The sequence below is a fragment of the Filicampus tigris genome, chromosome 21 (genome assembly GCF_054856515.1).
Source record: "Filicampus tigris isolate MCC_2025a chromosome 21, RoL_Ftig_1.0, whole genome shotgun sequence".
Taxonomy (NCBI): domain Eukaryota; kingdom Metazoa; phylum Chordata; class Actinopteri; order Syngnathiformes; family Syngnathidae; genus Filicampus; species Filicampus tigris.
This window is the reverse complement of record NC_141237.1, coordinates 14,997,501-15,009,810: the sequence shown is the minus strand read 5'-3', so window position 1 is coordinate 15,009,810 and position 12,310 is coordinate 14,997,501. Positions and strand designations below refer to the sequence as shown.

Sequence of the window (12,310 nt, the reverse complement as noted above, 5' to 3'; positions counted from 1 at the left end):
TTATTTACCTTAAGATTATTTTAAGATATTCTTTAATTAAATGTTATTCATTTTATTGATTGGATGGACTTTAATTTGCCTGAAGATGATTATTTTGTATTTTCGTCTGATTGAATGGTTGTTTTAAAAAAAATAAAAAATGAGGCGTTGCGACAGTTACTCAGTACTTCAGTAGTTTTTTCACAGTACATTTTTACTTTTACTCAAGTAATTATTTGGATGACTACTTTTTACTTCTATTATTCTGAAATAACAGTACTTTTACTTGAGTAAATTTTTTTGGCTACTCTACCCCAACTCTGGTCTTGAGCAACATGAACCATTTATTTTCTCTGTCATTTCACATGCCGCCTCCAAACATAGGCACTTTCGGTTAGCCTTTCAAAATACAACAGAATGTACTTAAAACAGGTAACACTACATCCACCTTTTTCTGAAATGAATGCAGGCTTGAATTAACATTCTTCTTACATGAAAAACAAAACAAAACAATTTTTTTTCTTAGATGCTATGGAACATACGTATCCTAACTTTTTTTTTTCAAACAGCCTCAATTACTTTTATAAGTCTAGTCTTTGTGGCTTGTCAACGACTCGTAACAAGACCTGGAACAACTGTCTTTTGAGTCTCAGCTGCATTCTCAGATTGATTTAGAATGGACGGAGCGCCCTCTGATGGTCTGTTTGGTGTAGTTGACATTTGTACATTTGATGTGATTTCAGGAAATGGCAGTAGATGATGCCTATTCCTCCTGATGGCTCCTGAAGGACTCTCCACTACATATGAACGGGGTGTGGAATGAGATGAAATAATTGTCCCTTCACTTTTGGTGTCCTTGATCCACACTGGTTGTCCTGACGAAAGTTGAGGAAGGTCTCTCACGCGATGTCTCCTGTTGTACATAATACTGTTCTTTAATCTCATCTCCCTCGCCCGAGACTCCACCGTGGCCTTGTCTGGCAGGCCGGGAACGAGTAAAGATGGTAGCTGGGGTACTGGCGTGCGAAGTCTGTGTCCCATCAATAACTGTGCTGGGCTATACCCATTAGCCAATGGGGTCGCTCTATAAGATAAAAGTGCAAGATATGGGTCTGCCGCTTTCCTCAGGAGTCTTTTAACTGTCTGGACAGGACGTTCGGTCTCTCCATTGCTTTGCGCAAACTATGGACTGCTGGTTACACGTTTGAAACCATATGCTGCAGCAAAGAGAACTGTTGGCTCGAGAACTGAGGTCCATTATCACTGTAGAAAAGTTCTGGAATACCATGTCTAGAAAAGATTGACTTTAGGTGCACGATGACATCTTCTGATCTTGTGGGAGTCAGTTTGGCAAACTTCACAAATCTTGAGTAGGTTCCGACTTCCGGCGCCGCGCGAGTGGCAGCCCGCTACAGTAACTCCGGCTCATCGGTGAGCCTTTTCGTGTGTTTTTGTTCTTTAATATTACTCTACCTCATACCTTTTTTGTATAATTGATAGTCGTAACTTGCGTAGCAATGGACACCCAAACTGCGGTATTCTTGCTGCTGCTGATGGCTATTTTTTGCGCGATCGTGTCCGGCGACTTGGCTCGGAGCCGAGCCCCCATTGTTTACAGCCGGAATCAGCTGTTAGCACTCCGTGCTAACCATGCGCCGGCTCCCGGGGCGAGACCCGATATCCCCCGTGAGCTGAGGAGGAAGAGACGGGGATCTCGTGCGGGGGTTAAACGCCGCGAAAGGAGGAGACGATACCATCCCGTCCTCCCGTCTGTTATCATGGGGAATGTTAGATCGCTCCCCAACAAGATGGACGAGCTAGCGGCGCTTACCCGGCACGAGAGGGACTTCCGGGAGGCTAGCCTGATGCTATTCACGGAGTCGTGGCTAACAACGCTAACGCCGAACGCGGTCGTAGAATTGGACGGCTTTCAAATCATACGCGCGGACAGGACGCTGGAGAGTGGAAAGAGGAAAGGAGGAGGGCTGGCTGTGTTTGTGAACGATAGATGGTGTAATCCTGGGCACATCACGATTAAGGAGCAGCTTTGCAGCAGGGATATTGAGCTGCTAGCTGTTGGCATGAGGCCATTCTACATCCCGCGAGAGTTTAGTCACGTGATCGCGGTGACCGTCTACGTCCCACCAGCTGCCAGCAGCGACACAGCCTGTGATGTCTTTACTGCAGCAGTGAGCAGGCTACAAACACAGCACCCAAATGCCCTGGTACTCATCTCTGGTGACTTCAATCATGCCTCCCCTTCCTCCTCTCTGCCTTCATTCACACAGTATGTCACCTGCCACACCAGAGACAATAAAACACTGGACCTTTTCTATGCCAACACCAAGGAGGCATACACATCACTGCCCCTCCCCCCGCTGGGCAAAGCTGATCACAACCTGGTGGCTCTCCAGTCTGTGTACAAACCTCTGGTCCGCAGGCAGCCAGCTGTGACCCGCACGGTTCAGAGATGGTCTGGAGAGGCCGAGGAGGCCTTAAAGGACTGCTTCAGCACAACTGTGTGGGAAGTATTCAGCGATGCTCACGGGGAAGACATTAGTAGTCTAACGGACACTGTTACAGACTATATAAATTTCTGCATGGAGAACACCATACCCACCAGGACAGTAAGGTGTTTCTCCAACAACAAACCCTGGATCACACCAGACATAAAAGCTCTCCTGAAGGAGAAGAGGAGGGCTTTTGCGTCAGGCAACATAGAGGAGCGGAGGACTGTGCAGCGCCAGCTGAGGAGGAGGATCAGAGAGGGGAAAAGGTCCTACAGGAAGAGGATGGAGGAGCAGCTGCTGCAGAATAACGCCAGGGGAGTCTGGAGGGGCCTGAAGACCATCTCAGGCCACGGACAACCCAAGACCCGGACTGGGGGGGACCTGCAGTGGGCAAATGAGCTGAATCTCTTTTTCAATAGGTTCGATCAGATGCCTGCCTCCACTCAGTCTCTCCTGCTGCAGTCTCCACCTACTCCTCCTGCTGGGCGTGTCACCCCCTCCCCTCTTTTCTCCACAGTCTCCAGCTCCCAGCTACACCAGATAGCCACCACTCCCTCCTGCCCAGCCTTGGCCTTCACAACATCTCAGATGAGGAACCAGCTGAAGAAGATGAAGGCGAGGAAGGCAGCGGGTCCAGATGGCATCAGCCCCCAGCTCCTCAAATCCTGCGCAGACCAGCTGTGTGGAATTGTCCAGCACATGTTCAACCTGAGCCTGAAGCTGGGCAGGGTCCCCCAGCTATGGAAAACATCCTGCCTGGTCCCGGTGCCAAAGACCCCCCACCCGAAGGAGCTCAACAGCTTCAGACCAGTGGCGCTGACGTCTCACCTGATGAAGACCCTGGAGAGACTGGTCCTTGTCCACCTGCGCCCCCTGGTGAGCTCCTCAATGGACCCATTCCAGTTCGCATACCAGCCTGGCATCAGTGTGGATGATGCCATCATCTACCTCCTCCACACTTCACTCTCCCACCTGGAGAAGGCGGGGAGCACTGTGAGGATCATGTTCTTTGATTTCTCCAGTGCTTTCAACACCATCCAGCCCACCCTACTGGGAGACAAGCTGGAGCGGGCGGGGGTGGCGCACCACCTCACCACATGGATCCAGGACTACCTCACAAACCGGCCACAGTATGTGAGGACACAGGACTGTGTGTCTGACGTGCTCCTCTGCAGCACGGGGGCCCCACAGGGAACTGTCTTGGCTCCCTTCCTGTTCACCCTCTACACCTCGGACTTCAACTACAACACCCCTACCTGTCACCTGCAGAAGTTCTCTGACGACTCTGCGATTGTCGGCCTCATCACAGGCGGAGATGATCGGGAGTACAGAGAACTTACTCAGGGTTTTGTGGACTGGTGCCAGCAGAACCGCCTCCTGATCAATGCGGGGAAATCCAAAGAAATGGTGGTGGATTTCGGTAGGCGCCAGCACTCTTCACCTGCACCAGTGAATATCCGGGGAACAGATGTTGAGAGAGTCTCAACTTACAAGTACCTGGGTGTTCATCTGAACAATAAACTGGACTGGTGCGACAACACAGACGCCCTCTATAGGAAGAGTCAGAGCAGACTCTTCCTGCTCAGGAGACTGAGGTCTTTTGGGGTTCAGGGGACACTCCTCAGGAACTTTTATGACTCGGTGGTTGCATCGGTCATCTTCCAGGGAGTGGTCACCTGGGCAGGCGGCGTCTCGGCCCGGGACAAGAAGCGGCTGGACAAACTGGTCAGGAGGGCCGGCTCTGTCCTGGGCTGCTCCCTGGACTCTGTGGACTCGGTGGGGGACAGGAGAATGTTGGCCAAGCTGTCATCAATGCTGGGCAACCCGGACCACCCCCTCCAGGGCACCCTAACAGCACTCCACAGCACCTTCAGTGACAGACTGTTACACCCTCGCTGTGCAAAGGAGAGATTCCGCCGTTCCTTCTTGCCTGCTGCTGTCAGACCCTTTAACAAGAACATTGTGTAGTCTCTACAAACTGGCGGTCATTAGTGCAATTGTGCAGTCCTGCACCTGAGCTCATATCGTGCAATGCCCAATATTCCCCACTACTGTAATACCGTGCAATACTCAACATTCCCCACTACTGTTAGTCTAGTTTTATTTTTATCCAATGCTGTTCCTTACATTTCACTACAGCACTGCAGCACTGTCACTTAGAGTATTTTTTCCTCTGTACTATGTACAGGCCGAAATGAGTGTTCCTCATATTTTTTATGTAGATGTAGGTTGGTGTGTATACACATGTGTATATACACATGTTACTGCGTATATCTACATAGGTTTGATTCTAAATGTTTGCCGTCAATGTTATACATTAATGGCCACATTATGCCGCCGCCCCTGTGTGACCTATATCTTTGCTACTGTAACAATGAAAATTTCCCCACTGTGGGATCAATAAAGGCGTTCTTATCTTATCTTATCTTATCTTAAAGTGGAACGCCTGCAGCTCCTCCAGCCACCGTGCCACTTGGCCTTCTGGTTCCCTGAACGACATCAACCACTGCAGCGCAGCATGATCCGTCCTGATGGTGAACAGAACACCGCATAGGTAGTACTTGAAATGACGCGCAGCCAAAACAACTGCCAGCAGTTTACAACTGGTGACCCAGTATCGTCGTTCACTCTTATTGAAAATACGGCTGAAGTAGGCCACCACTCGATCACCTTCTGGCCCCACCTGTGACAACACCGCCCCCATGCCGACATTGCTAGCGTCCGTATCCAGCACAAAAGACAAGGCTGGATCAGGTGGAGTGAGAACAGGAGCATTGATGAGGGCATTTTTCATGCTGAAAAATGCCTCCTGACAGTCCGGCGTCCACAAAAAGGGTTGGTTGTCCTGAAGAACCCGGAACAAGGGCGCCCAATGCAAGAAAATCCTCTCACGAACCGTCTGTAATATGAGGAAAGCTCCAAAAAGCTCTTAAGCTGGTTCTGATCTTTTGGGGCTGGCCAGTCTTTGATAGCGCTGACCTTCTCCTCCAGTGTGCTGATGCCGTCTCCATTCACTCGGTGACCCAGGAACTCCACCTCTCGCCTCATAAAGTGGCACTTTTCTGGGTACAGTTTCAGTCCAGCCGCAGCAATTCTACCCAGCACCAGCCTCAGAGACTCCAACGCAGTCTGGAAGGACTCACCGTGGACGAGGACATCGTCCAAATACACCAAGCACTTTTGCCGCGGAATGTTCGAGAGCACTGTGTCCATCAAGCGCTCGAACATTCCTGGTGCATTGCAGAGTCCAAAACTGATTACTTTAAACTGCCAGTGTCCTCGGGGGGTGCAGAACGCTGTCTTGGTTCTGGACTCAGCGGTGAGGGGGACCTGCCAGTAGCCACTGCGCAGGTTGAGTGATGAGAACCACGCAGACCCAGAGACCAGATCCAAAGTCTCATCTATCCGCGGGAGCGGGTAGCAGTCCTTCCTTGTCACTTTATTGAGCGGCCTGTAGTCCACACAGAACCGCGGTCTGGTACTTTTCTTTCTGGGAACCATGACCACGCCAGACGCCCACGGGCTGTCGGAAGGCTCTATAATTCTTGCCTCGAGCATGGTAGGGACCTCCTGATCCGCAGCCTCCTGCTGGGCCAGAGGCAGGCGTCGGGGCCGCACCTTAACTGGTCGCGCGTCCCCGGTGTCGATGTGGTGCTCAACCAAGTGAGTGAGGCCCACCTCATTCTCACTGAGGGCAAAAATGCTCTCAAAGTCCCACAGCAACTGCCACAGCTGCTCCCGCTGCTCGACATCCAAGCCATCACAGTTCTTTTCCCAGATGAACCGTATCGCCTCTGCCCGGCTCTCTGCTAGGCAACCCGGGGTTACATTCCCTGGCATGGCTGGGCTGGCCGTCTGTCCATCCCACTGTTACAACGGTCTCATCCTGGACATGGGGGTCCCTGCACATAGCGCCAGCACATGCAGGTTGCCCCTCCGACTGGAGGGGTCCGCGTCATCTGGGCTACATGGACCCTTTTTCGTTTCCCTGCTGATTTAGCAACTTTGGGCAGCGCCGCAGAAGGTGACCTTGCTGTCCACACCCCCAGCAGACAACAGGGCGTGCACGTCGGCCACTTCCATCCTCATGTTGTGCTGGGCGAGTATTAATGGCACACACCAGCTCCTCCACCCATGCCGGTCTGCGCTCCTCCCCTTCCGGGAACGACGTTGCCGAAACGGGACAGTTTAGTGTCTACAGCGCCCCTTTGCTGCAATCTCCCTCTCCGTGGCGAGAGCAAGCGCCTCTCCCAGGGCTGCCGGGTGAGCAAGCTGGACATGCAGCCACAGCTCATCTGGTCTGAGGGCTTGGATGAACTGATCGCGTATCAGTTAATTTTGTATCTCATTTGTGATTCCAGCATACGTGTGCCGACCCAGGCTCTCGATCTCATGCACGAGATAACAGAGCGGCTCCCCCGGATGTCGGTCACGGTGCTTGAACTCACAGCGCAGGGAGTCTCTCAAATTAAACTCCCCAAAGCGCCTCTGCAAAGCACCCACCAGCGCACTGTAATCGAGTCTCTCTTCGGGGCTGAGCAGCAGCAGACAGGATATAGCATCCTCCGTCAGCGAAAGCGCCAACTGCACCGTTTTCGTCTTCTTCGGCCAATCCGCGGCATTAGCCATCAACTCAAACTGTGCTCTATAAGCCTCCCAACTCCTCTTTCCGGAGAATTTAAGTGCCTTCATAGCGGGCCACGCGAGGCCCAGAGCACCGCCATGCACGTTCACATCCTCGTCCGCGGCGACAGCTGTCGCTCTGTCATAGCGTAACCCCGTTTTGGCGGGCTCACGCTCATCTTGGTGCGGAACAGCAGAGTTATGGCGGCCGCACTCGGTGCAACTTGACTCAGGCATATTAATCACGCACGGCACGGCTTTTTCTTTCACCTTTCATCGAATAAGGGGATCGCCGAACATCCTCAAAGCATGCGACGAGTGAATCCGAAACTTCTGATACCAAATGTAATGCCCCTCGAAGTGGTCAAAGATGCACACAGTCGCTGATGCAATCTGATCGTCGTTTTAATAACAGATTGTCACGGAAAAAAGAACACATTCACACAAGAGCTGCTGGTGGCCACAACTCACGCCCATGCGCTCAATCATACCACACACTTTCAGCCCAACTTCCCTCCTAACCTGGCTCGTCCTCTCGCTATGACGTCACTCACTACTCATAGGCCCAGCCAGCACATGCACAAAACAAGCTACAAATATTACAATATGTTCCCAGCAGGCCCACTAGATGAAACACGGCATTCGGATTAATTTTGTGTTTGTGGAATATAAATTAAGCAACAAAATGCACAAATTTTTAGCCATCTCTCGGGGCGGCCATTTTGTCTTCTGTTGACTGAAAATGACATCACAACTGCTCACAATGACCAATCAGGGCTGACCTGTTTTCTGAATCTGAACCGTGATTGGTCGTTGTGAGCAGCTTGGGTTGACTTCCGCTTTAAGTCACGCTGACTCGACGTCAAGGAAGTCAAAACATGGGTGTAGTTTACGAGCCGCTTAAATAGGTTTTTTTTTTTGCACGTTTCACTGGTCAGGTGACTGAAAGTTTTTGCTTTATTAAATAACATGTTTTTTTAATACTTGGTAGTAAACAATACATATGAATTATAATGATAATTAAATGTGATTCAAATGCCTTTGTGCCAAAATAAAAGTAAATAAATGTCTAATTGTACCATGTGATGAGGGGAGGGGGCTAAGCATATATACGAGGTGTTGTTTTAAAGGTTTGAGGAGTGTGTGTGTTTGTGTGTGTGTGTAGTGTGCTGAAGTGAAGGGTACTATACGAAAGTTAATAGAAGTTTGCAATCAACTGAACATTCAGTGTTTTTATATATGTGTATATACTATTTTTGACTCTTTTTTACTTTTTTTTAATATTTACCATGTTGCACTTTTGGAATTTTGCACCATAAATTACACTGGTGCATATATTCTGACTACGCCATTCATTTACGACCCGCAACAACGTCAAACGTCTTTTAGGTGGATAGTCGAGTGATCAAGTCGCCTATTTCCACTTATATGTAATTCGGACTAAGACAGTTTGGAATACAAAGGTTTGAGATGCTAAGTTGACCCTCTCCTAAGAGTTACAAGAGTGTTCCTTTTGAACTTACTTAAAATGACACTGGCTACTTCCCTAAATCGACATTGTCACTTCCCCAAAAGAACATCTGTTGGCGGAGCCACCCAATGTCGTTCAGCATCGCAAGGTGCCCGTGTGTCATCTTGACAATAAGCAAGCAGACCATAGCTCGAAGTTAAGTTTGTGTGACACTATGTGAAGCTAAAACAGTTCATGTCCAATTCACGTCTAGTCAAGTCTGGCGAATTCTGGTGGTTAAATTTAGTAGTAGAATTTGTCAAATTTGCTTGGGACTTAACCCAACACATTGAATCACATCAGATCACACTATTCATAGCACTTTTGTTCCACCTTTTGTGATATCACTACATCACCTTTTATGGCACATTGTCATCACAACCCTTGACAATGTGTGTGTGTGTGTATATATATACCCTACAGTTGGAAAAATATAATGTGTATAAGGGATTATTTTCCCATGGGTGTGTGTACTCTTACCAAAATAAACAGGATTTAAAACCTACAGCAATTGCAAGCAAAAAGTTAAGTTATTTTATATGCATCACTGTAACTCAGATAAAAGTCTCAAAGGGCTTCATAGGCTCGCAGTTGACAATGACTGGCGACATCACATGATTGAAATGCCCAACTGGGCAAGGAAAAATCCCAAATCGCATTTTAGGGAAAAAGAAGCAGCCTTGAAAAGAAACAGATAACAGGGTAAAATAATGCAAGAAAAGTCATCAAACTTGCTCACACATCAGGCCTGTTATAATAATAATAATAATAATAATAATAATAATAATGACTAGCTAGTGAAAAATCAAGTGCAGGTGCAAAAGCAGCACAAAAAAAATCACAGAGAATTATCTACTTGTATCTTGGATTAAAAAATGTCAAATATTTGTTGTGACCACTCTTATGAAATAGTTAACATAAAGCCATGCGAACATGAGACACGAAAAAAAAACCACAAACCCCAATTGTAACTCTGATAATCAAGTTTTCAATGAACATGGTGTTTCAGTAACATTTCTTTTTCTAATTAAAATGGGGACACATTAAACTAGCCTTATTAGGTCGATCATCTGCCAAATAAACACTATTACCCTTATTACCTTTTTATTGTAATAGCCTTCGCTCGATTAAGCGATTTTGAACCGAAACCGAAATTTCTGTATAAAACGATGTTAAAACGTTCAAATTGGCACGTTTGATTTTTATTTTTTATTTTTGGTGTATCTAAGCCACCGTAGTTTCCTCTGCATTTCCGCTTCCTCCCACGAGCGCGCAGTCCAGAAAAACTACAACACCGGCGCTCCCGGCGATTCTACTATTTGCTCAGGCAAGTGAGCGTTTATTTAATAAATCGGGCAAACATAGATCTGTAGAGTAGTATGTGCCCCGCATGTACAATACAACCCGTGAGCCAGTAACTCAACGTCTGAAAGGCGTCACCTCTGGCCATGACAATGCATCCGTAGTGCATTGTATTATTGAGTGACAGTTTTGCACTAATCATTGATTTATGTTTAAGTAAGACCAGGGAGAAAGGTGAAAGGCTAGTCACTAGCTGATTGGCAAAATGACTTGCTGACAGACTGTTTGGTTGACAGAATTGACTGTCTACCTTCTCTCATGTTGATGATTTCGTTTCAGATGGTACAGAACAGATCTGAAATCTATTGTGTAAGTAAAATGCTGTTAATCCCAATGGATTGTTGTGTGTGTATTAAATTAAATTGACTGGCATTTTGAGTTCAAAGAAAGAAAAATTCAGTTTAAATAAAAGACATGCAAAATACTTCATTTTTCATTATTTTTTATTTTACAAAGAAATCGTAAAATCGGGTTTGAGAGAAAATAATCAGGATTTTCTTGTTAGGCAAAATCAAACAGCCCTAGCCTTACGTAACATTAAACATTAAGTATACATATAAACAATAATCTGAAAGTTAAAACATGAGATTTGACATTCCCAACTTGGTGTGTTTATTTTTCTTATGTCTTCAAGATGTCAATGAAGATCTTCATATTAAGGAGGAAATAGAAGACGACGAGAGCCGCCACAAAAGGAAAGGTGGTGCCTGAATGTCATCTCATTAAAAAAGAGGAGGAGCAGCACCATCACATCAAACTGGAGCAGAAAGAGCACCTCCACACCAAGGAGGAGAAACAAGAACCCCCCTACATCAAAGAGAAGGAGAAGGATATCACAAAGTTTCCATTGGCTGGTGTCTCTTTGCAGAGTGATGATGACGAGAGCGGAGGGGCAGAGCCTCCAAACAGCAGGAGCTCAAGTCAACACATGACAACAGAAGGTGATGGAGACCACTGGGGAGGATCCCAAGCAAACAACCTCAGAGCTCCGTTTGCCTGTTTGGAATGTGGCGAAATTTTCTCTGACCAAGGGACCTTTAAAAAATCACAGAAGAACACACACTGGTGAAAAGCTGTTTGCATGCTCAGTTTATGGTAAAAGATTCTCTCAGATGGTAAGCTTAAAAACGCACACCATAACCCACAATGGCGAGAAACCTTTTGCCTACTCAGTTTGTGGTCAAAGATTCTCTCTGAAGGGGAACTTGACAAAAAACACAATAACACACACTGGTGGGAAACGTTTTGCTTGCTCAGACTGTGGTAATTGATTTTCTCTTAAGAGAAGTTTAAGGGTACACATAAGAACACACACGGGTGAGAAACATTTTTCCTCTTCGGTTTGTAAGCACAGATTCTCTTGTAAGAGCATCTCAAAAATTCACACAAGAATACACACTGGTGAGAAACCATCTACCTCCTCAGACTGTGACCAAAGATACTCTCATAGGAAAAGCGTAAAAACTCACACAAGATCACAAAGTGGTGAGAAACTATTTTCCTGCTCAGTTTGTGGCCAAAGATTCTCTAATAAGAGACACGTAATAATTCAAACAAGAACACACACTGGTGAGAAACCCTTTTCCTGCTGAGTTTATTGCAAAAGAAGGTCTATAATTTTGTTTCTTGTGTCCTTTGACAGCGCTCTGGTTTTGGCCATAGGGGATTTTTTTTAGAGCAGGGGTGTCAAACTCATTTTTGTTGCGGGCCACATGACAGTTTTGGTGTCCCTCGGAGGGCCGTTACAACTGTGAAGCCATAGCGTATGATTGCCTTATATCAACAAGTATACACAACAAATTGACGAATAACACGTTTTGAAATCATCAGCCAGTAAATAGTTTGTTCAACTCTTTTTCACCTTATTGTAAAGGAGGGATTATTAATAAATGCTTGCAATAGCTCATATGTACTGTAAAAAAATGAAGAAAATTTGAAAGAAACATGTCAAGTTAACACACATGATTTGCCTGTTCGGGCCACATCAAATGATGTCATGGGCCGGATCTAGCCCCCGGGCCTTGGGTTTGAAACCTGTGATTGAGAGTATGACTGTTTGAGATTGTGGATAGGTGTCATTGATACAATTCATAAGTGGAAGACAGAGGAGCCTCCTACAGAAGAAATCTTGGACCTGCTGCATTATTGTATTGAATTTCCAGGTGGTTCTAAATAAAGCCCTCTTGTAAAACAATTCAAGTTCATAAGTTTGATATTAATATAGTGGTTAAAAATAGCCCTTAGATAAATTCGTAGTAATGTTCACAAATTGTGAAAAGTTAATGAAATTTAAAAAAAAAACACAAGTTCAAATTACTTCATTTAA

At 46.5% G+C, this 12,310-nt stretch overlaps 1 protein-coding gene and 1 long non-coding RNA gene across 2 annotated transcripts in view; one reads left to right on the top strand and one right to left on the bottom strand.

The window, feature by feature from the left end:
• Positions 1-12,310, bottom strand: part of LOC147127768 (uncharacterized) — a 56,473-nt gene that overhangs the window by 15,192 nt on the left and 28,971 nt on the right. The gene's annotated exons all lie outside the window — the stretch shown is intronic.
• Positions 9,883-12,172, top strand: LOC147127770 (uncharacterized). The gene is made up of 3 exons (XR_015084199.1): positions 9,883-9,949; positions 10,264-10,293; positions 10,619-12,172. It is a non-coding gene; the product is annotated as an uncharacterized LOC147127770 (long non-coding RNA).